Genomic DNA, 26934 nt, shown 5'->3' with positions numbered 1-26934 from the left:
GCATCAGAGGTAACTCTGGGTCTTCCTTCCTGTGGCGGTCCTCATGAGAGCCAGTTTCATCATAGCGCTTGATGGTTATTGCAAATGCACTTGGAGAAACTTTCAAAGTTCTTGAAGTTTTCCAGATTGACTGACATTCATGTCTTGAAGTAAGGATGGACTGTCATTTCTCTTTGCTTATTTGAGCTGTTCTTGCCATAATATGGACTTGGTCTTTAACCAAATAGGGCTATCTTTCTTATACCAACCCTACCTTGTTACTACACAACTGATTGGCTCAAATGTATTAAGAAGGAAAGAAATTCCACAAATCAACTTTTAACAAGGCACACCTGTTAATTGAAATGCATTCCAGGTGTGTGACTACCTCATGAAGCTGGTTGATAGAATTCCAAGAGTGCGCAAAACTATCATCAAGGCAAAGGGTGATTTCTTTGAAGAATCACTACATGATTCCGCATGTGTTATTTCATAGTTTTGATGTCTTCACTATTATTCTACAATGTAGAAAATAGTAAAGATAAAGAAAAACCCTGGAATGAATAGGTGTGTCCAAACTTTGACTGGTACTGTATGTGTGTGTGTTTTGTGTGAGTGAGTCTGTCTTTATCTCTTGCTACAGGAGATGGCGTGATGGCTATTGAACATGAAGAAAGCACCAGGACGGCTGTCCCAGTCCCAGTCCACTCACCACTGAGAGATAGGGGACAGACAGATGTGTGGGCTGGGTGTACTTCAGAATCTCACACAGCCACTGTCTTACATCCAACAGAGAGACAATGGGAGGGATATACTGTAAAAAAAAATAGTATAGAGAGAGAGAGAGAGAGAGAGAGAGAGAGAGAGAGAGAGAGAGAGAGAGAGAGAGAGAGAGAGAGAGAGAGAGAGAGAGAGAGAGAGAGAGAGAGAGAGGGAGAGGGAGAGGGAGAGTGTGTGAGAGAGAGAGGGAGAGGGAGAGAGAGTGTGAGAGTGTTAGTCAGTGATAACACTTCTCCTTGGTTCCTTTACTCCAGCAGTATCGGACACCATCTTCTCTGAAGCACTACCCTGTGTAGCTCTCATGCCAACAAGGTCCACCTTCCCATAATGTGCCACCCTGGTGTGACCACACGTCATAAAGGACATGGACAATAGGAAATGTAAAGGACAACATAGCCATTTTCTGATCATATAGGCCTATGGGACAAATGCACCACACAATTAGACAAAGCAAGTGATCTCTGGCGTGTTCCATATGTCACCATCCCCCCCCCCCCCCCCCCCCCCCAGCCTAACTGGATCTGAAAGGGATGTCGAAGCCAAAACATGACGACACAGTTGAGGTCTTGTCTAGTACAAGCAGATGCATGGGACCAGAAAGTGAACAAAAGCTGGCCTTGTCCCTGACGGTGTAGCGGCACCACCACATCGCACCGCCTGCCTTCATAATAACCATGCTTCACCCAGGCAGATACGATGAGGGCGTTACACATGTCATTTTACAGACTAAGGCCTGATACAGATGGACAGAGCGTATCGTGGCTTTTGGTCCCGGTCCAGTCACTTTCCCCATGCGTTCACTCTTTCCGATGGCGGTTATCAGCGGGACTCGAGGGCGTTTAAAAAAAAAATCACTTTATGGCCGTCTGTCTCTCATTAAGCTCAAGTTAAGGCTTGAAACAGAACCGGACAGATGAAAACACAAAGAACGCAAAAAATGATTTTAGATCTGGAGCATGCGAGTGATTTCAGGGATAGAACGTTCGCCCTTCAGAGGATGGGCAGGTGCATGGAGGCAAAGCCAGGACAGACTACCTCCTATGTCACCGATGATGTCACCAAGGCCATTCCTCCCTGGTCAATGCCTGCCCTGTGCTGCAGACTCCTCTCCCTGTACAGTAGCCACATGGTGGTAACTCCACGACCCAGAACATCAAATCCTACACATACCCACAATTCCCCCAACTACACACACACACACACACACACACACACACACACACACACACACACACACACACACACACACACACACACACACACACACACACACACACACACACACACACACACACACACACACACACACACACCATTGGAGCGAGGTAGAGAATTCAGAGGTCACCAAATCATGTTCCAGCTCATTTCCTGAGTGCTTGAGTTTCACCCTCTCCTTTGATATGTCACCCATCCACACCATTGTGGTTTAGACAGGCTAAATAGTCTGTTTAAAAGCTTTCCCTGGAATGAGAAGGAACTTGAATCCCTAGCACATTTAGTGGAAAAGGGCATCCTGCAAAACTGTTCAAATCTCACACTTTAACAAATATCCTGTGAAGAAAATGAGAAATAAATCAAATAAAGACACTACAGAGGAAGCATCTGTAGGACAAGCAAGTCTCTACAGGGTGGGCGGTACAGGACTGATATAATCGGCTACTCTGAGGGGGGAGAAAGAAAGTGAGAGAGAGAGAGTAGAAAAACAGAGAGTAGAAAAACAGAGAGTAGAAAAACAGAAAAGAGGGTGGTGCAGGGAGAGGAAGACGAAGGAGACAGAAGGGAAATGAAACTGATAGAGGAGAAAGAGGAGAGAGAAAGACAGTGGATAAATGAGGGTGAGCAGGCGAGTAAATAATGGTGTGAGAGGGAGAGAATGGGGTGAAAAGAGGAGGAGAAGGGGGACTGAGGGAAGGGGAAGAGAGCAACTCGGAGGCAGTTTCCCAGTGTGCTGTGTGATGAGGCTTTGCCTTGACAGTGGGTGGGTCCCCTTTAAGACCTGACGAGAAGGGGTGTTGGAGATGCGGGGGGGTGAACATCTCCTACCCCCCTCCAGCTGAGAGCCAAGGCAGCACAGATGCAAACTCCCCCCTGACCAAACGCTTGCCAAGACGCGCTTCCGAGCCCTCACCAGCTGGGAGCCTGCTGATGAGGCCAACACATCCATTTCCGTGGTAACCGTGTAGCCCCCCACACACTATCCCATCTAACCTCCAAACTGCCCCCCTCCTCCTCGCCCATTTGCCAGCCTTATTATCACGCTACAGGGTCTGTACCACAACAGCACAAAGCTAACCACACCACTCTCACAGGTAAGACATACATAGCTAATATTAGCTAGCCGGCCACATTTAATAACATCTAGTAACAACTTATAAATGTTCCATATGTAACTACCTTTACTTGACTTAGATAAACTAGAATTTTAAATTCCATCATACTCGTACTCTGCCTAGCCAATGATACTTAACACCAAATGTCTCTGTCAACAGTCGACTGAACATATTCATATCACGCTGAACTTTCGCAGAAGTTGAATCTATTCAAACCCTCTGCAAGTTCACCCCATCAAAGCCCAGTGATTGGAACCTACTGACCCTGCAATGGTATAAACACGCACACACCAAAAACTATGGGTGTGTGTTAGTCAAAGCTGTTCACAGCCTCTGGCTCATCCATCCACAGTGTAATCCAGTAGAGGAGAGGAACAGAGAGAGACTGAATAATGGTGCTTTGTAGTGGAAGAGAGAGAGAGACAAGACAGTGCTTATCCAGAGGAGCTGGTAAATATATAATCTCCACAAACAGCCAAGGTCAGAAAAACAGCACCTGTTTCAGGCATGCAGGCGAGGAATGGCATGGCATGGAATGAGATGTAACCGAGAGGAATGCAGCTCCTGGAACAGGATCAGTGACTCCCTGGTAACCTTGGGGTCTTTGTATTGGAGACAGAGGGCACTCAGCTACTCTCACACATTTACACACAAAGAGCCAAGGGTCTGTGCTTGCAGCCCCTCTCAGAAAGAGTTCGGCGATGTTAATGTCGCCAGCGCCTCAAAGCTTTTTGATGTTCCATGTCTTTTGAGTACACCACAGAAAGCTGAGAGCGGGCGGGCGAGTTTGAATGCGGTGCCAAAAACAACAAGCAAGAAAGCAGCTGTGTGCAAGAGAGGCGGATCACCCGAGGAATCAAAGATGGCCGACGAAGAAAGGAAAATAGCATATCAAAGAAGGGTCCTACGTAATTTGAGTTACTCAATGTCTTTAAATAAATTAGCTTGGGTGGAGGCCGTGAAGAGTGTTACCACATTACCATTTTAGCCCATGTAACCACGACTTAAATGTTTTCTCATTAATTCCAAGGCAAACATTGTTTGTACATTTCAAATCATTTCAAATGCACATAAATAAATGGACTTGCAATCGGGCGAAGTAAGGTTTGAGACGAATGTAATGTTTTCCCGTTCATGGACTATCGTACTGTACTGGAGGAAATTGGTACTAAATATATACAGAATTGAAGTGGGGGGGTGCAGGTTTTTTTTCAAAGGTTAAATGACAAAGAGCTGCTTTCTACCGTGGCCATGAGAAAATGGCTGTGGGTCTTCATCCAATCGCCTCTCAATCTCTGTCTCTACTGCAGAACCAATCCACTAAAGTAAACTGAATGTGAAGAGTACTTAGTGCAGCAAACAATGCAGTTTTCTGTGTTCTACAACTCCATTACTGCAGGAGGGAGAGGCCTCTTAAGAGCAATCCAGACATTTCCTGAGGCTTCACCCCTAGGGCTTCCCTCTCCCTATCATGCAGGAATCAACAACCAAAGATATCACAATTATCTTTCCCCCCAGCTACCCAGACAATACATGCCTATTGCCTGGGAATCGCATTTCCTCCATCACTTTACACCATCAATTGTTAAAAGCATTTTTTCACCAACTTTAAGAGAAATAAAAAGATAAAGACAATGGGGAAAAGACTAAAATCATTTAGTCAAGACTCCTTATAGTGCTCCATCCTGGGAAAAGAAATACAATCATCTACCTCTGTTTGCCCATGTCTGTATGAGGCAAGTGGTAGAAATAGGTACTGAGGCAAAGTTAGTGTGTATGTGCCTCAGTGTGTCTGTCTCACACACTAGGGAAGGGTTTGGCCTCCAAAACCAGTAGAGAGAAGGGAGGGATGGCAGTTATCAGAGCATCTGTCTGCTCCCCAGCCCTCTGAGGGGACAGAGTGAGGGGAGAGGGCGCCCAGGCCATGCCACGCCGCAGCACCCCTCTCTGATCAGCCTGCAACAGGCCGTCGCCACGGGGGCCAGGGCAGCACCTTGGCTCTCATCTCCTTTTACCACAGGACAAAAGGAGTCCTCAACTCCCCTCCACCCTACCAATTACTGGGCCCTGGGGATCCGCTCTCAGTCGTCCCCGACACTCTGACTCGTTTTATCTCACTCCTCTGTGACGTGGTGGTGTAGGAGAAGAATGATGAAACTCCTGATGCTACTGATGCTACTTTTACTGCTTTAATTAATGGTACTGGTACTGCTTTTATTAATGGTACTGCTTTTATTAATGGTACTGCTTTTACTAATGGTACTGCTTTTACTAATGGTACTGGTACTGCTTTTACTAATGGTACTGGTACTGCTTTTATTAATGTTACTTCTTTTATTAATGTTACTGCTTTTACTACTGGTTCTGCTTTTATTAATGGTACTGCTTTTACTAATGGTACTGGTACTGCTTTTACTAATGGTCCTGTTTTTACTAATGGTACTGGTACTGCTTTTATTAATGGTACTGGTACTGCTTTTACTAATGGTACTGCTTTTATTAATGGTACTGGTACTGCTTTTACTAATGGTACTGCTTTTACTAATGGTACTGGTACTGCTTTTACTAATGGTACTGCTTTTACTAATGGTACTGGTACTGCTTTTATTAATGGTACTGCTTTTACTAATGGTACTGCTTTTACTAATGGTACTGGTACTGCTTTTATTAATGGTACTGCTTTTACTAATGGTACTGGTACTGCTTTTATTAATGGTACTGCTTTTACTAATGGTACTGCTTTTACTAATGCTACTGGTACTGTTTTTATTAATGGTACTGCTTTTACTAATGGTATTGCTTTTACTAATGGTACTGGTACTGCTTTTATTAATGGCACTGCTTTTACTAATGGTACTGCTTTTACTAATGGTACTGCTTTTATTAATGGTACTGGTACTGCTTTTATTAATGGTACTGCTTTTACTGCTGGTACTGCTTTTACTACTGGTATTGCTTTTACTACTGGTATTGCTTTTACTACTGGTATTGCTTTTATTAATGGTACTGGTACTGCTTTTATTAATGGTACTGCTTTTACTGCTGGTACTGCTTTTACTACTGGTATTGCTTTTACTACTGGTATTGCTTTTACTACTGGTATTGCTTTTATTAATGGTACTGGTACTGCTTTTATTAATGGTACTGCTTTTACTGCTGGTACTGCTTTTACTACTGGTATTGCTTTTACTACTGGTATTGCTTTTACTACTGGTATTGCTTTTATTAATGGTACTGGTACTGCTTTTATTAATGGTACTGTTTTTACTACTGGTATTGCTTTTACTACTGGTATTGCTTTTACTACTGGTACTGCTTTTACTACTTGTACTGCTGGTACTGGTAGTACTGCACTGGTACTGCTCTGGTACTACTGACTGGTGCTGTTTTTACTACTGATACTGATTTTACTGCTGGTACTGCTTTTACTACTGTTGCAGCTTTTATTAATGGTACTGCTTTTACTACTAGTACTGCTTTCATTAATGGTACTGCTTTTACTACTAGTACTGCTTTTACTACTAGTACTTATTTTACTACTGATACTTATTTTACTGATGGTACTTATTGTACTGCTGGTACTTATAGTACTGCACTGGTACTGCTCTAGTACTACTGACTGGTATTGCTTTTTCTTCTGATACTGATTTTACTGCTGGTACTGCTTTTACATCTGATACTGATTTTACTACTGGTACTGATTTGACTGCTTTTACTGCTGGTACTGATTTGACTGCTTTTACTTCTGATACTGATTTTACTACTGGTACTGATTTGACTGCTTTTACTTCTGATACTGATTTTACTGCTGGTACTGCTTTTACATCTGATACTGATTTTACTGCTGGTACTGCTTTTACTGATTTTACTACTGGTACTGATTTGACTGCTGGTACTGCTCTAGTACTACTGACTGGTATTGCTTTTACATCTGATACTGATTTTACTGCTGGTACTGATTTTACTTCTGATACTGCTTTTACTGCTGGTACTGATTTTACTACTGGTACTGATTTTACTACTGGTACTGATTTTACTGCTGGTATTGCTTTTACTTCTGATACTGATTTTACTGCTGGTATTGCTTTTACTTCTGATACTGATTTTACTGCTGATACTGCTTTTACATCTGATACTGATTTTACTACTGGTACTGATTTGACTGCTTTTACTGCTGGTACTGATTTGACTGCTGGTACTGCTCTAGTACTACTGACTGGTATTGCTTTTACATCTGATACTGATTTTACTGCTGGTACTGATTTTACTTCTGATACTGCGTTTACTGCTGGTACTGATTTTACTACTGGTACTGATTTTACTACTGGTACTGATTTTACTGCTGGTATTGCTTTTACTTCTGATACTGATTTTACTGCTGGTATTGCTTTTACTTCTGATACTGATTTTACTGCTGATACTGCTTTTACATCTGATACTGATTTTACTACTGGTACTGATTTGACTGCTTTTACTGCTGGTACTGATTTTACTGCTAGCACTGCTTTTACTACTAGTACTGCTTTTACTGCTGATACTGATAGTACTGCACTGGTACTGCTCTGGTACTACTGACTGGTTCTGCCTTTACTGCTGGTACTGCTTTTACTGCTGGTACTGCTTTTATTAATGGTACTGCTTTTACTACTGGTAGTGATTTTACTACTGGTACTGCTTTTATAAATGGTACTGATTTGACTGTTTTTACTACTGGTACTGCTTTTATTAATGGTACTGCTTTTACTACTGGTAGTGATTTTACTACTGGTACTGTTTTTATTAATGGTACTGATTTGACTGTTTTTACTACTGGTACTGCTTTTATTAATGGTACTGTTTTTACTTCTGATACTGATTTTACTACTGGTACTGATTTGACTGTTTTTACTACTGGTACTGCTTTTATTAATGGTACTGCTTTTACTTCTGATACTGAACCTCGGACAGGAGGTTCAGCACAGTCCAGGGTTTTGACTGGTGACAGACAAACTACTCACTCATTTGACACCTGTTCAGCTTAGAAAGTGAGGTAGCGACTTTGAGAGCACGAGTACAGCTCTTTGGAGACTCAAGTTCAAATATACACTTGCATTAGCATCTGGCACAGTTTGGAGAGAAAGTGTATTAGTTAAACACTTCTTGACTAAAGAGAGGAGATGATGTAATGAAAAGGGGATAGGGAATGGACAGGTAGGGGCAGGGGGATTTGGGCATTGCATATTGATTATGGGCCTAATGCCAGAGAAAGAACACGGCCATTAAAGTGTTTATAATACATCCATTATGAAGTCCTTCACTCATCATCACGTGTGCTGAATTTAAAATGATTTGCAAGTAGAAAGAACTAGGCACAAACTGTTTGAGCACTTTTTATGCTTACAAAGGCCTGATAAAGAATGAAATGGAGAGAGTATACAAAAGTGATAATGAGTCCTTTTCAGTGATGAGAACTCATTTGAAATCGCCCAGATTTCCTCTACAAAGACGACACTAGGCTGCATGTCCACGCAGTCTCTGAAGAATGTGCTTTCACAGTATCCTCTCGCATCATTCCCAGAATTAGTCATTTCTTCTCTGTAATTCTTACTGCTGTGTCCACCAGTAAGGCTCCAACTGAAGCCTGTTCAATCACAGCCTAGCGGCCTTCATGGAGGATCTCACAGAATCGTCATACAGACCATCGGTCTGTTCAAATGACAGTCAGCAGTGTGGTGTTGCGATGTGACGCATTTTCACACCAAAAATCCCATTTGAAATAAAAAATCTGTCGGTTGCTTGTCGTAAACACTGTCGTTTTGAAAAAGAGTTAAACCCTACAAGGCTTTTCCGCCTAAAGGCTCCACTTAAAGCAAATTATCATTTACCTTTCGAGGCGTGCCAGATCATTAGGCAGGGACATTAAAACCAGCCACCACAGCATCAGAGGGGGCCCAAGTGAACCAGTGCCCGGTACATAGCTGCATATGAGTGTGTGCCTGTGTGCATGTGTGTGTTCAATGACATCAAAGAGCCCGGCAGCCCAGAGTTTGCCATGTGTCCAGAATCATTTGACATGAGCAGATGCATCATTAAAACACTGCCACACTTGCTGGCTGGGCGAGAGACGAGGCAGGCTTTCACACTCCCGCTATTTGCATCCCCCCTATAAACAGTTACAAATTCTACAAATATGTGAAAATCCAAAAAGGTGAGAAAACCACAAGGGTATATACTCTTTTCCATTTTCAATTTTCAGCTGCGACTTTTCCGGGGTCATGTGACTTTCCACACATCCTTGTAAGGTTGGCTGGGTTTGGATGGGTGTGATGGAAGCGCTGAATAGGCTGGGCGTGTGAGGGACTCTCTGCCGTCTCTGGCCATTGGCACCCCAGCTCTACTCATTAAATCAAGCAGAGCAGCTCGGGTCGGGCTGGACGCGGCAGGGCCAACGGAGGCTTTCTGATGTGGGGCCAGAGGGGATGTGGACAGACCTCACCTTCTTCTGCTTCACTGTGTGAGGCAAGCAGATGGCTAGAACACAACTGCCTTTCTCCTCCTCCTCCTCTGGGTCTCTATCACGGTTACACTGAGACTTCAGACAACACCTCAAAACACACAAACACACACGTCCTGGCAGACCCTGGGTGAGACAGGGGGCCATGCAGTTAGACATCCATGCGGTCACCATGATCTTTCTCTTCGTCGGAGGAAGAGGATGTTGTGTCTTTACAGTCATGTCTGCACTCTGAATGGCTAAAAATAATAGCCTAGACATTTCCAGGTGAAAGCACAGAGCAAACACCACATAGTCGAAAGTAAATGAACATAAAAAGTCATTCAGTGCAACAATGTGGCTATAAAAATGTACGGCAGTAGGCTTCAACAATGCTGTAGGAAGAGCTTCGGGTAAATACTGCCTGGGAGAGAGGACTTGGCTTCATCATCAAAGCTCTGGCACATACACAGCATTGTCTTTAAATTCACAGCATTGTCTTTAAACACAACACATATGCCTCAATACGTCGGAGGAGATGATGAAGCTGGATATTTTGGGCTAAAACTTTTTGTTTTATCACTTAGGCTTCAGACACTGCCGGTGAAGCATTGACGCAGGCAGCCCTGTCGATCTGCTTTATCTAGATATTGGGTAAAATGTCAAAAGTGAATTAGAGTTTCCTATCAATGTCTGCTGAAATGTAATCAGTCCTTCTAGTCTGACTGGAGGATGAATGAGTAGCCATTGAACAGAAGCCATTGTGATACAGGGCCAAACAGGACGAAATGTAATGACTGCAACAAAGATCATCCTAGTTAAAGTTGACTTAGTCTCTGTGTATAGTAACATTTTACTGCTGACTGGTAAACTGCTAGATTCAGGATCATCTCAAGGCAAATGGTCAAGCCCCTGCTGTAGATCAATCCATCCGCATATCCACCAGTCGTGATGATGTGGCTCTACTGAGGAACAACGCCAGAGGAGCAACACGGTCTCTGCAACAAAGACTCTTCAAAAGTTAAGTGTGCAGGCCACCCTTCTTGAGATTTGTCAATTGAAGAGATGAACTTTCAAGTTCCAAATGCAACTAATAAGCACAATGACTCTCTCAGCAGCAAAACAAGACACATTGAGACATTGAGATTTTTTCCAACCATGCAGAATGTTCACAACATACTTAACGTGACACATGAGCCTCTGTAGCGCATCTTTCAATTGCACTGGTAATAAAGCACAGATTTATAGGGAATGTTTACATCACATTGCTTCTATCAATGTGCTGGCTTCAAATTAATTATTGATTCATCACTTTCTTTTCAAGCAAAAATGCAGACCAGCAATATCAAACTATCACAGGGGGAAAAAAAGATTAGGGCCCCAATTCATGTTTATCTGAATCATTCATTACTATTGTATTGACAAGTCCCAATTTGCTAATCACTGAGCTAAAGAAATGAAAACGGTCAGCATTTCCCCTGATTGTACTAAAGCTGAAATATACGGGATGTCTGTTAATGGATAGATCAAACCCAGGCCCAGTGATGGGGACATTAACTGACTAGTAATCGGGGAGAGGTGGGTGGGTTTCTCTATGCCTAATCCTCAGTTTGCTTAAGTGTTAACTCCAGAGTCGAGCAGTCAGACAGCGTCAGGAACACAGTGTGTATCTACAAAAGAACACACAGCACCATGCTAGTAGACCCAGCCAGTGGGAAAAGGTCAAGGCAAAGTTTAGAGCACATGTGCAGGGCCATAAGATATTCACGGCCAGTTTTTAACCACAAACCGGTGCTCAAAAAGTAATGAGATGGAACTGGTAAATATTTGCTGATGGCCTGAAAAATTCCCATGCTGCGGAACCTATTTTGAATACAAAAGATGTTGGGGAGGATGATAAGGGCGGCACCTGCTAGCTAATTAGTACATTTGCCCAAATAATTAGAATGAACGCTCATGACTGATATCACACAGGACACTGTGTACGGCATTCCGAATAGGACAATTTGCATTTAAGAGGCCGTTCGCTGGTTAATCCCTCCCTCTGCGGCCACTAATGGACATATTTACCTCTGTTCCATTCCAGTTAGCCCTGATTAAGACTGGCAGGCCGACGGACCAATCACAGTGCACCTATTATCCGTATACCAACACTCCCTGGTGTCTACCTTTATCTGAGAAATAACTAGACAGCACTGAGGGAAGGCTACAAATGTGTTTGTAAAAGACTGATATAACAGGCTGAAGATAGATACAGTACATTAAGGCTGATATACCTGCACAGCTCTCCTTTGAGCACTGTAATGCAAATCCAGTCTTTTCTCTCCTGTTCAGACTATCCTGCTGGAGGAGAATGTCTACTAGAAGACGTTTGAGTCTCTTAGTGCTGGCTGGAACACACACATTACGCTGTGCAAATAGATATTCCGTCTCATTATCCTGTCTTTTAACGAAAGGGAGAGGCAAGGTGCTCATGGTGCCCGCGCATAATTTCCCCTTCACTTATAATTCAAATATGGACAGTCAGGCAATAGAGAGACGGAGAGAAGCAGAGAAAGGGGATAGAGTTGATTGCTCTATCGGTTGCTATAGCAGGCAGTCAGACGGAGGTGGGGCTGGGGTTTCTTATGAAAGGGTTATTATTGAGTTACTGTAACTTACACCTGAAAGTTTTTCAAGGTCTTCTGCGAATCCGACTCTGGCTTCGAAATTCTTCACCACTTTGTACAAGTCATCAAGAACGTTTTTATTTTTTAACATCTGCGAGCCAAGACCAGTAGAGAGGAGGGAGCAGAAGGATACAGAGGGAGGTGGGGGTGAAGTCAACATACTGTAACTGAAATAGAAATCTGAATTAAAAGAGGAAAAGATCCTAACGTAATCCTTCTTAGGGACATGCTTTAGAGGGCAAGATTACGCAATACCTACCATATCTTTACAATTCGTTTCTGCCGGCGCACTTCACATTCACATTGAACAACTCCTTAACAGGGTCAAGGAAAATACGATTTAAACGTCTACATTTCTGTGAGGGCTAAAACAACATTGTGCAATTTGTCTCCGTCTCACTGTATTTTAGCAACATCTGGCGCAGGGAGATTTAGGTGAGACAAGTAATTAGTGCCACACATTTGTCCGAAAGACGGGGGTGTATTTTCATTCAACAATCACTTCATCACTTTTCTGGATGTAAAGCCTGTTTGTTGCACACACTGCAGATGCAGGCAGGTGCATTTTCGGTGGGTCTACTTTCAATGTCAAACATTATAGGAACCTTGGGTCAGCGACAATGTTCTACTTTGTTACCAAATGACTCGTGTAACATGATGTCTGAACTCGTTGGCTGAGAAATATGGCGACATGACAACGTCAAAGGGATGTTGTATTGCTCGTGTACACTAGCAAAAAAAAAAAACATTTCCCTCATAAAACCCTCGCGTGATTGCAAAGTTTGGCCTTGAGTGCTCCAAATGTTTCCCCCCTTAAATCTGCCATCTTACATACTGTATGTTAAGAACTGCACCCAGGATTAAATATTAAACATCAATGTCCCTTCTACAAACACAGTCCCCCTCTCTCTCTCTCTCTCTCTCTCTTCTCTCCCTAGTCTCTACACCTGGCCTATTTCACAACTCATCTATGTCAGTCTGGGTCTCCTCTGCTCTAGCTTTGGTTGCGTCCCCTCCCCTCTTCTCCTCTGGCTGAGTTGTTTTCGGCTTCTTACCTTTTCCAGATAGAGCTGTATAGTCTTTTAAAATGGAAATGCACTTCATCATGGTCATTTGGCACACGGCGCTAATAAATCAAGGCCTGGCCACTACTCCAGCAACTTAACGCAAAACAAACAGAGCTGGACGGCTCTACTTTCCCTGGACCTAATGGGGGTCACATTCAGAGAGACTCGTTTACCCAACACACACACACATGATTGAATATATTCTCAGGCAGGAAAGGGGGACAAAACCCTTCTCTTTTGTTCAAAGACAGATATGGATTAGGAGAGAACATAATACGTTTTTAGGACCGCCTGACTATATTTGGAAAATTCTGATTGATGTATATGAGGATGTGACGTGTGCATGAACCAAAACTTGAGAGTGATTTCATTTTCAAGTGAATCAAACAGTTATCAAATATGTGCATACTGTATAAACCTATAACAGCCTGGCCATGCAAAATATGTTATTTCACATTTGATTGTGAGAGAAAAAAAGAAAACAATGAGATCAATTGTGATTCAACTCATTCCTCTGAATGGAATTATCTGCACACAGAAAGAAAATTCAAAATGTCTTCGCTGTATGGGCTCAATCAAAAATATTCTGATCCATGTTACCAAGTCTGAATATGTATGAACATCTCAAATATGCTGAATTTATTTTGAATATTTAATGAGATATAAAATATAAGTCTATTTAGGCAAATCATAAAACCAGTCTTGTATGAATGTGCCAAAGATTGAAAATGAATGGTGAGCGGAAGAGAGACGAAGGGCAAGGGAGGGAGGAGGGGAAAATAACACAGGGTGTCTGAGGTTCATCAACATTCTATAACAGAATGCCACAGCCATATTTTCCAGCATCACACACAGTCAAAATACCAATGTGCAAATCTAAGCAGCTCCAAACGCCCCCTCCATCTCTATCCCCCTCTCTCTCTCCCGCTCTGTCCAATCACACACCAGTCCTTCTCAATAAAACAAATTAACTGATTAGACATTTTAATCTCAGTTGTCTTTGACCTTGTAGAATATATTACTGATGTCTACATCGCTGAGGCGATAATGTTGCTGGTTTTTCTTAAAGACAGAAGTGCCCTTTTTTTTAAAGGCGCCAGACATGCAAACAGGTTGAGGCAGATTGCTCACACAGACAGCAGCAGCAGCAGAGAGCCCCCTCTCCTCCCTTCAGGCATCCAGCAGGGAAAGGGTTAAACTGGAATGCATTAACAAAATAAAATTATAGCGTAAACAGTTCATAAAATCTCACAGCCCCTGATGTCGCGCTAGATCATTAAATTTCTGCAACAATTAGACCTTTTCTCACAGCGGCAAATTGGACCCGTTGCCATGGCAAATCTGAGCCCTTAAGTCATATATCTTTGATTGCGGAAAGGTCAGATGCAGACAGCCTAATAACTCAGGGAGCTGTTTGACAGATTTCATCCAAGCATGATCACATAACAGTGCAAAACTATGTCGGCAGTTGTTAAAAGCAGGGAGGGGTCAGGGAGAAGGTTGAGGTTATGGAATGTTTTTGCTTCACTGAGCCCAGCCTGATAATGTGCCTGACTGAGTTTAAATCTGGTGGAATAGCATTTTTAAGGGCATTTTTTAAACTCAGATCAATGGGGGGTGGGTCTTTTGGTTGAACAAATCTGGATTAGCCTATATAATATTTTTAAGGATGGGTAATTTAATACACACATGCTAAAATACATATTCATTACACAACAATAGACTGAAAGGAATGGCAGTGTTTTGAGACCACAATTATTTATGTCGATGATGCCTTACCCCCTGATCAAACACATACAGTATGTTCAGAGAATTGAGATGAACGTCTAATCAGGTCTTACATTTTTTTATCCTTTATTTAACTAGGCAAGTCAGTTAAGAACATTTTTTAAATTTACAATGACAACCTACCGGGGAACAGTGGGTTAACTGCCTTGTTCAGGGGGTAGAACTGCAGATTTTTACCTTGTCAGCTCAGGGATTCAACCAGCAACCTTTCGGTTAATGGCCCAACACTCTAACCTCTAGGCTACCTGCCACCCAGTTACAATGGCAACACAATGAAATCTCATCGTTTGACTCACTAATGACCTTGACATCACAAGTTTGAACAACAATAATCTTTCTTCACTCCGTTAATACCAAATGTCTGATGTGTTTTTGTGTGTGCCTTCTTTCCCCCTTCTCTACACTGTATTGGCATTTCAACTCTCTATCCCACAGGTGCTTGGTAAACCAGTTGCAACACCACCCCCTGCTGGACAAAGCAGGAATCGTTCTGATAGGAGGGACACTGACAAGTCCTCTCCGCCATATGAGACATTATCAGTAATGTAGCCCCGTGGGAAAGTGTGAGAGTATGACAGTGAGTGTGATAGACAGGCTTTCTACTTCTCCCCTACAGCAGAGAGACACTGAAGACGCAAAGCCTCTTGGGAGTTACTGTATGACAATGAGGGGGTGCGCTGGAGGCTGAAGGGGAGTAGACAAGGCTCAGCTGGACAGCAGACGCCTACTTTCTAGTCTCCTATACCCTCCCCATCTCAGACTGCCTCAGTGATCTGCCCCCTAAGTCTCTGCTAATGACACAGTCAAAGTCTCTCTCAATAACCCCCATCTTTGAAGGCCGGATTCTTAACTTAGTTAAGTGAAGGACTTATGACGTGCTATATATCAAATAGAGGTGTAGGCCCTCACTAACAGTCTCCCTCTATGAGTGCCTCCTGCTCCTCTGACCTCCTGTTTTCCTCTCATGGCTATGGCCAAACCCCTGGATCTAACACCATCTACCTTCATGGAGTAAGAGGGACATTTACACCTTAAAATCACCAGCCTTTTGGCCCTTGTAACATTGTGGATGTATAAGGAGTGCCCATGGGGCAGCCATAACAAAGTCAAAAGTCGGTAAGAACTAAAACTGCTGAACTGGAACATTACAGGACTAAAGAGCCATGATTCAAGAACAACAAAGTAAAGTGACACGGTGTACAACAGGGAGCTAGTGGGGGTGGGGGGTTGGGGGGGTTAATTAATACAAAGCATTTTAAAGCAAACCCACCGCTTCCCCACTCGGAAACAGCAGGAATCCATGATAAGCGGCTCATCACACACACAAGGAGAAGGGTTTCCAACGGCAACACTCTCAGATTAATAGTGCCTCGGGTTCTGTGGCCTCCCGCTGCTCCCCAGCACTCCAGACTTCTTAACCAAGATAATTCACTGACACAATGTCACTTCTGATAATTGGGGCGCGTCACTGAGCTCACTCACCTGTCTCCGCACAGGTGCAAAAGGTGTCATCGCTGGAGGAGCAGGATATCTAGTCTTTCACTCCTACCCTCTGGGCAAAGAACAGCTGCTGCAGGGCCAGGAGGAAGAAGAACATCCTCAAACAGTAGGACAGTGTTATATACTGTCATAATGACACCCTAAAAGGTGTCAGAAAGGACAGAATCGAGGAAATAAAGAGAAGTAAATGGAGGGAAAGAAATGAAAGAGGTAGAAAAGCACATCACTTAGGATTAATTGCCTCGGAGCCTAAATATTTCCGCTGTGGCTCATGAACACTAAAGGCCGGGGGTCTCACTTGTTGTTGGGGCGGGGGTCATGAGCGGGTCGGTTATAATGGCGTCGCCCGGCACGATCGCGATTCCACATTCATTACACAATTTACAATTACTGCTACCTATTTCCCCGAGAGGGGTGGGCGAACCATTACCACGGCGACTCAAATGAAGTGGATAATTGTATCTCTCTGCGGCATATTGGGAGACAAGAGAAAGTGGGAGAAAGAGACACAGACCAAAGAGAAACAGAGTGTGAGGGGGACAGTGATGTCATTGGACAAACGCACACCAGACAGGGATCCTGCAACCTTGACGGACAGGAGGACTGAGTTATCTGGCCTGTTACTTCCCCCTGCAGGTTGACTCGGTTTAGACACAGTCAAAGCAGAAATAAAAAGAGATGGGATCTAAACAGGCCACAAACTGCTATCCAACTCCAAATGTAGGAACGAGCAGTCGAGCACTGGAAAGGCTCGATTTCAGAATCTAAGGACATTTATATGTTTGCATGAAAGTCGGAAAACAAAAAACAGAATGCATAAATGGAAAACGAACAAAAATAGAGATTCGCCATTGACGTCTCTTGAATGCTAAATGTATGATGAAGGCCAATGATTTTAGAGCAAGCCGACACAGACTTGTCAAACTTTGTGCCATTACTATCCTTTGTCTTAGTACAGTTGTCATGTAAGGCTTGTACCCATATGAAATATTCATTCTGCATAATAACGTTCAAAGGGAAATAAAGTATGGAGTTAATTATTAATAACATGTATATTCAAGGCATCTCTTTTTTCAGATGCACAAAAATAATCCCAGACAGTTGCCACTCGAGGAAGAGAAAGTATCCCCCTTACACTAAACCCAAGGAAGGATGTTAACTAAGTACTGAGTGGAGCTGCGGTCTAAGGCACTGCATCTCAGTGCTAGAGGCATGGCTACAGACCCTGGTTCGATTCCAGGCTGTATCACAACCGACCGTGATTGGGAGTCCCCATAGGGCTGCGCACAATTGTCCCAGCGTCATCCGGGTTTAGGGGGTAGGCGGTCTTTATAAAAAATCATTTCTTCTCAACTGACTTGCCTTGTTAAATAAATATATATATATATTTCAAATACTTCTAGAAAACGTACCTACTTACAACATAATTTCACAGGAATGAGGGTCTATGTGGTTCAAACAATGTGCCTGAGTACAGAAAATGCTGGCAAACCCACATTAAACCCATAGTTTTGTCAAACAACACAACGTAGACCAGTCCGAGAGGACAGTGCAACAAGGTCAGCTAATTGGCCGACGTCATAACCCATCAACGGCAGCAGGGGAATAAAGCAACACTGATGAGGAGAAGTGCTCATCACGGAGACGATGGATATCTCATTTACTGCATTCTGTCCCATTTCAACACAATTTGCGATGAGCCAGTTAATATGCATGTTATCCGTTTGAGAGGTCATTTGAGCGGGTGCGAGACGAAGCATTTCAGTGTCAATTTACAGCAATCCTCATCGTCAAATAGAGGGAAAGTGAGTACTTCCCAGTCCCATTCTTCAGAGCCCTTTAGTTTAATTCAATTTTACCTTGCAATACCTTATGACATGCAGGAAGTCTTCCCCATATCGCATTATGAGAGTGAAAAGACATCAAGCTGATTCTGTAGGCTCTAGTATGCTTTTATGCATGTAAAAAAAGAACGTTCATTTGCCATCTTGTTCTTTAAGTGTGGAGTAGTGAAGATGATCCTTTCTGAGTGATTCAAACAACTCTCAACCCTGTCTGAGAGGTCACTCCCAGCTATTGAATACACCAGATAGACGTTACTTGGTCTTGCTTGCCAGCCTTGTGCGTCTTGGAGACAATCTTATAGATAAAAGATTTGCAAGCAACTCCAGACAGAACTGAACTTAGCCTAGTAGGAGAGTTCTGTGTTCTCATTTACGGAGAAAACCCACCGCAAATATTGAGAGACTACATTATCTACAAGTCTGTAAGTCCACTGAAACCCTGGGAATGATAGCAAAATATGTCTGTGGAGACAATAAGGCAAATGATGACATTGACCTAGAAGTAAATACCATAGGCCGGAAGACGTGGGCCGCTGGCCCACACCGCGATGAACCTCGTTTACTTCAGCCATTTCTTACGGTGTGTGTGTGTGTGTGGGGGGGGGTCTAGCTCACAAGAAATACAACTTTTCTACAACACATTATGGGTAACAACAGGTTAAACAAAAGACTAATAAAGGGAGAGAAATCATTCTGGAACAGACACTGGTAACATATTTCTCCTGCCTTTGAGACAGAGCAATAAAACAAAGAGACATGGCCACCCACTGCTAGTGTTTGGTGGAGCATATGGAGCTATGAATCAGAGTCATCCTGCATCGTGCTAAAATACCCATTCTCTAATTCCCTCAAATCTTATACTTTATGTGTTAGCCATGCAGGATCACTGTCTCTGATATCAACTGTGCTCCTTTCTGACGGACACAGATGCTTGCTTTGTCCCAACAGGCCCTTTAACAGAAGAAAACAACGAATGGAAGAAACACTTGGCTAAATGTTCCAAAAGGAAGTTCCTCAACCAATAAAACCAGCAGTCTTCTCTCCATTCTAAGATCACAAAAACGCAAGTCTTGAAAAATCATTCACACGCTTCCCATGGTGATATTTGGAGACTGTTGATGAGTGATCCATGAGACACGAGGAACACGACTAAAGCAACAACTCCGTCCTTCTCCCGATTATGTTCAAACTTCTTTCCCCTCTCCACCCCCCTCGCCCCCCTCTTCTTTTACCACATGAATAATAGGTCAGATGTGATCGAACTGACTAGCGTTTACACCAGACAGCTCTTCCCGGATTCACAATCAACACCGGTCAATAATGTCTGAGACGCTTGATTCCATATTTAAATAACAGGGAACGTGATGGCATTGCGGCACGTATCATGTCCCCAAAGTCATATACGATTAGACACGACTATTTCATCCACTGCCGAGCAGAGGGTGGGGGGTACATTCAACTAATTAACAGGGGCTCTAACCATTGCACTGCACGTCTTATGAAATGTTTAAAGCACATAACACATGCAGGCACACCAGATACATATAGAACTGGAAAAGACACTGCATGGGAGTTGACAGATATAGAATAATAAAATGAAACCGTTTCTGAACAGATTTCCTTGCTCAGTACATTATGATGGCTGCAGGCGCCACCTTTGTCTCCATCCCAGCATTGACTGAAACGGTGTATTGTAACACGACACCCCTGATTTCATGCAATATGGAGGATTATGGAATTGAATTGAACGCTCCGCTTTTTTTTTTTGTTCACATTTCTAAATTAGGATTTTCTGCCTCCATAATGACATAGAGGAGTCTCTTTTCTGTCAAATCAATGGCAGCTATTTATATGAGCAATAATCCCTCGCCCAGCACTGAACTGCCAAAAGAGTGACGGTTTAAAGTAATGCCTTAAAACAAAACAAAAAAAAGGCAGTAAATGAATGCAAATTGGTTTCTCTCCATTTCGAAGGTCCGTCTTTGAGAACATACCCAGTGGAAACAAATCATAGCACTCGAAATAATTCAAAGGGAAAGAAGCCCACTTTGATTTGCGAAAGCAGAGAATGGACCCCTGTTCGGAAACAGTAACGTTGCGATAGAACGTTCAGAAACCCTCGCGTTTCAACAGAACATGAACGCCTGACAAGTAGGCTATCATCCAAGAGATCATTAAGCAAAAGGGTTGAAGTGCCATCTCCAACGTGTGGGGGATGCCATGGCAACAGGGTTCGCCCTGCTTGAGAGACAAGATAAAAACAATGAGGCCGGGTGCAGGCAGGGCGCTGAACGATCGGCACTGATCGATGGATCCTCTCCTCTCTGTTATCCCCCCTTCAGAGAGGAGGGAGGAGAGGGGGAGGGAAGGAGGCAGGAGGGAGGGAGGGAAGAAGGGAAAGGCCAACCTGTTTTAGGCTTAATAGGTGCAGCAGGAATAGTGGGAACCTTCTTCAAAGCCCTAATTGTTTCCTCACAAGGGTCCAATTGAACATGCTATACAGTGGATTTGCATACAAGCAATTTCACACCATTACTTCATACAATGGCTAGAGAGCAGCATGTAAACAAAACTGGACTGGACGACCTGGGATGGAGGCTTCCTGCTAATTTTACATTCGGCAATCATCCTGCTGCTTTGACTACAGGAAAAAAGAATATTATGCAAACATACTGTATACTACTGTGTAGTTACTGCACTTTGAGTCTGAGTGAGGTGAGCCTTGAGTCTCTTTTCTGCATTATCCTCTGCAGATGTCAGCACAGTTAGAGTGTTGTGCTAAACCCCAGCAGGATGCCAGCTAAATGCCATCGTGTTACGGCTGTGGTTGTTTGCTTCTTTTAATTTTCAGAATGATAAGCACTCCATGCCCCCCCCCCCCCTCTCTCAGAGGCGCTCGTGCACACACACAGGCACACACACACAGACACAGTTCACTTACTAACAACATGTGCTAATCAATCTGGTGAAAGCAATCTGTCAGGAAATCTTTAGCATTAAGAAACCCTCCTTGAATAAGGATAAGGCCCATCCACAGGGCAGGGCACGGCTGGGACTTAGGAATAGCTGCCTTTACGCATCCCTCTTGTCAATAAGGATTATGAGCACGCTTTTATCTATTCAACCACACAGACCAGTCACTCATTTAAATGGATGAATAGTTTAGTTCTCTTCAAATACTCACATAAATACATTCAAATCCTAACCCAATTCAAATTCCAACACCATATGCCTAATGTGAGATCTAATCTTTCTTTTTATTCCTCGGAAATTCACTGAAGGCAATCTTTTAACATACTTACTTAAGACCTCAAAGGATAAACATAGCCCACCTATTGTTGACGGCACAGCACCTTTATTCTCAATTTAAGACCGACAATTCCTTTGAGAATATGCCATTCAGCGACCGAAAGAAGCCGCATGCAAAGCAGGAGTATTGAAGAAGGATGCTGAACAAAAGAGACATTGTTGTGTTTTATGATCTACCAAAATACTGCTGAATATTTTAAAAAACGAACTGTGTTTACAGATACTTCAATGGAGCAGGAATGGCCTCATTTATATCTACGCCATCAAATGAATAGTACAAAAGAACAAATAGTAAAGAACAAATAAAAGCTCATTTTGACATTTTGCATTCAACGCCTTCATTTATAGGTCAGAGGGAACACCAGCCGACCTCACATTGTTTCTAAATGCCATTCGGTTAAACAGGGACACTGGAATTAATTCATGCGCGGGTATCTGCCACTGTCAAGAGGCGCGCATTAAAATCAATGATTAATAAATTCAAAACAGACAACAAACTCAGAGGGGAGATGAAAATAGTATTGTGCTCCCTAAAGCAGCCCCAGTGTGGGTCCTCCAACCAACGAGGCGGCCACTCAGATGCCTAATGGAAAGTAGCCGGTGCCAGCTGTGTGCCTGTGAATAAAATCACTTTAATTAAAGGAATTACAATGGAAAGGAGCCGGGAATATGTGGAACAGAATTGACAGGAAGCGGCCCTTGTGTTCGACACACACTCCCTCCAAAAACCTAAAGACTTAGAGGAACAAGAGGGTCTTTGTGTTGCCCTTTTCAAATAAGCCTATAATTCCCTCATGCTTTATTATACACAGCACTGTACAGTCTAGTTTGAGATTTGATCATATCTGTCTTTTTAAAACACTAGGCCAAAGACTGGTACTGTGGCAACTACAGATGTTAAAATAAGACAAATGAAATGTATTATTATTAACAAGGATGATGCCATGGATAACCCTGCTGGTTTGTTTGAGCAATGACAGCAAATAAGAATCAAAGGGTCGTGGGAGGGTTTTTGTTCTGACATTGACTCAACACTTCGTTAGGTTACACATCAAAGCAACCTTTCAAATCACAAATCACACTACCGGCAGTTCTGAGAGCTATTGTCGTCCAAACACCATGGAGGCGGAATACTGCAGCTGGAGCAAAGAATAGCCAAAATAGTCACAATTTGTAGAAAGCCATAGCTTCACTGACCCTGCAGTTAATGTCAGAGGCCACAAGGGGGTGGCAGATGCACACTAAAACAGCATAACAAAACCTGAGTGATGTTCAATTTCTCTGCTCCACTGTCTGTTCAACAGAGATTTCACGTAATGGAAGAGCACTAGATGAACTCGATCAGATTTCTAGTGCTCACAGCTGTTGATCACCACCATGAGAGCTTAATCGTGGCCATAAGGATATTCAGAACTAGATGTACCAAATGCAAAACATCAGATTTGTTCCTGAATATAGTCCATATTAATCCATATTGTCTTACTCTAGAAAAACACATTAATAGGGAGTAATACAATAGACGTATACACTCAAACTAATACAGTTGCAGCACTGCAATTCTACTATTGTATTATGAAACTGAGCCTTCACTGACATATCACTTTGCGTTAATCTCCTTTATCAACTCAGTTGTTATTATCATTAATAACAATTACCGCTACCATAAGGTTCATTTTACCATGCCATGATCCTTAATGTTTCCTCAGTATTACAGTGAGATAAGCCTTCACAAGACGTACAGCAACATCCTCATCAAATCAAGACGTGTGTCCTGACAAACATTATTTTTGACGCCATTCTGTATTATGTTGATGTTCAAATGTTATCATAGGTCTGACTACATTATTTGAGGGAGAAGTGAAGTAAACTGATTATAATGAACCAAATTAACAAATTAGCAACAATGAAGTGTTATTATACTGTAATTTAGTTGCAATAAGCTGCCGTGGCTTTGATGAAAATAGCACACAGGGAACTTGTAGAAAAAGCTTGTGTTCAAGTAGTAGTAACCATGCATGGCTCAGAGCATTCCACTTCCATAGCCCAAATATAAGCTGAACAGTTGGCTAGCTGAGGCGTTACATTTATTGAAAATATCTTCATGAGCATTGCTTTATATCATAATTATGAATATAGTTAATAAAATATTGAAGTGTAAGAGAAGATACTAAGTCAGTGACATCAAAGCGTATATACACACTGTAGCAACGTGTTTACAAGAGCTAATGTGTCCCTGAAGGGAATAGCCTGGTTATTAGCAAACAAAAACAAGTGCTGTGAACAGCCTCTCGCTGTGGGAAGTATGAAATACCAGCAGAGAAAACGGCAGTGTTTTCTAGGGCGTATCATACCCACCTCCACCCTCAACCTACTTCTGACAGTTCCGGGCAACATGTAATATAGCAGTAAAAAAAAAAGAAAAAAAAAGAAGGTTGTAGACACTTGTAGTTGCCATTCAGAATAGTGGAAGATGGATAAAGACTATATGGTAAAAAATGCATTGAGTTATGAGAGATACTGAAGCCAGTTTATGTAAATAAGTGTCAAAAGATTATGCTCAGAATATTTTGAGGGGATATCATTGGCACGGTCACAATAATACTGTATCTAAAATCGGTTGGTTTTCCATGATCAGTTTGACCTAATATTCCCATCCTAACATAGCATGTAAATGTATAGTAGAATATCTTCAAATGGTAATATTTTCACAGTGTAATCTATCACTACTAACCTCTTATCCGATGGGTAGTGCTTCATCAGGTGTCTTTGATGAATGCTTCAAGGTCACCTGTATTCACACACCAAACACAAGTTTAGTTCACTGTCTTTGCATGAGGTGGAAAATACAACAACAACTTTTGTTGACAGTACTTCCACGTCATAAGGCCTATGGGCCTACAATTAGACCATTTCAATTATATATTTTTAATCATCCACAACATATTGTAAGTGAACAAAAACCGGTCCGTAGGAATATAGGCTAATTTGAATTATAAAGTGGTTTATAAATAGATAGTTTGCACATCTATGTGTAGATAAAACAAAATACACTTCCCTGCATATTTAATTGGACAGTGAAGCTAAAACTTTTAATTTGGCTGCAAACTTCAGCATTTTGGATGTTTCAAATGTTTCATATAAATGCCACCTCTTCAAAGAGAATGTTATATAAGAAGTCTCAGTCAGTCCACCCCTCCCCCCCTCGACCCCCCACAAAAATAAATAGCACTTGTTTCTTACTTATAGCACTAACTTTGCTGATAACTTCTTTATTTAGGAAAAAATGACTTCCCATGACTGTGATGTGTGGTTGTCTCACCTAGCTATGTTAAGATGAGTGCACGAACTGTATGTCGCTGTGGATAAGAGCGTCTGCTAAATGACTAACATGTCAAATGTAAACGGGACAGTACAGAATGCCATATTTTATTTTAGGGTATTTTCATACATTTCTGTTTTACCTTTTAGAAATTAAAGCACTTTATGTATCTAGTCCCCCAATTAAACTGTTGACTACTTTAATACACACACAGTATTAAGTGAATTTGTCCAAATACTTGACACCTTCAAATGAGCATACTAGATACATAAAGTGTTTTAATTTGTAAACGGTAAAACAGAAATGTATGAAAACACCCTCAATTAAAAGGTGACATTCTGTACTGTTGCCTCATAGACACATTTGATCTCAAATCCAAGATGCTTAAGTAGAGACAAATTAAACGTTTTAGCTTCACTGTCCAAATAAATATGTAGGAGAGTGTGGATGTATGTATATCTATAGATCTACATACTATATCTAGTTTGAACAAGATTGAAATTGTGTGTTGGTCAGCAGTCTACCGGTATACTGTTTGTGGGCCTACATAGGCTCTGACTGTGTTTATTTGTCACTTGCAGTGCAGCCAACAATTTATAAACCGACTGTATGTACCGTCTTGATACATACATACATACATACATACATACATACATACATACATACATACATACATACATACATACATACATACATACATACATACATACATACATACATACATACATACATACATACATACATACATACATACATACATACATACATACATAACGGGTACAAAGGACTTGATGAATACTTTTAAAAAATGTTAAAGTTCATGCACTACCTTGGCAAATAACTTCCTGCTCGCTATGCTGTCTCAATAATGACTCCACTTTCCTCTCTCAACTTCTGCCGTTCTGGAAATGGCACTATTGCCGTTCAGTACGTATAATAAAAGGTGGCAAATGCATTGACTTTACATTTAACGCGTGACACAACTCTATCTGAAATTGTAATCGACTACTGGACACAACACCGTTTCTAAATTAAATGGAAAAGGACAGCGTCAACCCACGCTTTCGTTCTGCTCAGTCCTCAGGTACATGTTGCTCATTCAAAGTTGGGGCGTGGTTTATACAAATAGTTTCCCCGCACCTCCCTTTGTGGGCGTGAGGAGAAATAGGGGGAGTGTTTCGTGTCGTCGCATACGTAAACACCGGCATGCCGTCTCAAAGCCACGTGGTCCCTCATTGACAGCTCCTTTGACAGTGACAGATACTGCACCTCTCTCTCATCTATTTATTTTGCTTGATTATCAGCCCCCCCCCTCTTTTTTCCATTGTCTTTTTCCATACTTTCTTCTCTTTTCATATTTTTGTAGGAGTTGATTATTTAAAGCTACAATCCTTTATTGAAACAATAAAGCTTTATACCTGAAAAGTAACCACCTGCAAATGCATAGACAGAGCTATGGATGCAAGGACTGACCAATCATGATATAAAATGTATGTTGAGGCTATACAGTGTTTGTTTCCATTTATGTTGTTTACAAACATTGGAGCTTATATTTTGGGTTCTGATGGGGTATGAGAGTTGAGCTAAACTCTTCAGCTATTTCTAAGTTATATTCTTCAAGAATCAATGGGTATATATGATTAATTCATAAGGCAAAACATGTACATAGCAACTAAGGACTCTTGCTTTAAACTGTGGTATCTTAGAATAAGCGTATCTAGTGAATGAATATACTATTATAGGCTGAAATGTAAATACTGGCCTTAAGGTCAGAAGTGCAGCTCTCGTCTTTGTAGTTAATTGATCGACTAATATTACTGATTGGCCAATGGGGTCCCAGGACCCAATCAGTCCTAGAGGGGAAGGAGGAAAATCAG

At 42.1% G+C, this 26934-nt stretch overlaps 1 long non-coding RNA gene across 1 annotated transcript; it reads right to left on the bottom strand.

Annotated features, from left to right (window-relative positions):
- Positions 1-692: 692 nt before the first annotated feature.
- LOC124033442 lies at positions 693-26104 on the bottom strand. Its single transcript, XR_006838386.1, has 3 exons — positions 25887-26104; positions 24470-24526; positions 693-793 (listed from the first exon to the last, which is right to left on the bottom strand). It is a non-coding gene; the product is annotated as an uncharacterized LOC124033442 (long non-coding RNA).
- Positions 26105-26934: the final 830 nt, after the last annotated feature.

Source organism: Oncorhynchus gorbuscha, linkage group LG04 (genome assembly GCF_021184085.1).
Source record: "Oncorhynchus gorbuscha isolate QuinsamMale2020 ecotype Even-year linkage group LG04, OgorEven_v1.0, whole genome shotgun sequence".
Classification (NCBI taxonomy): domain Eukaryota; kingdom Metazoa; phylum Chordata; class Actinopteri; order Salmoniformes; family Salmonidae; genus Oncorhynchus; species Oncorhynchus gorbuscha.
Note: the sequence above shows the minus strand (reverse complement) of the source record. Positions and strands in the feature narration are given on the sequence as shown.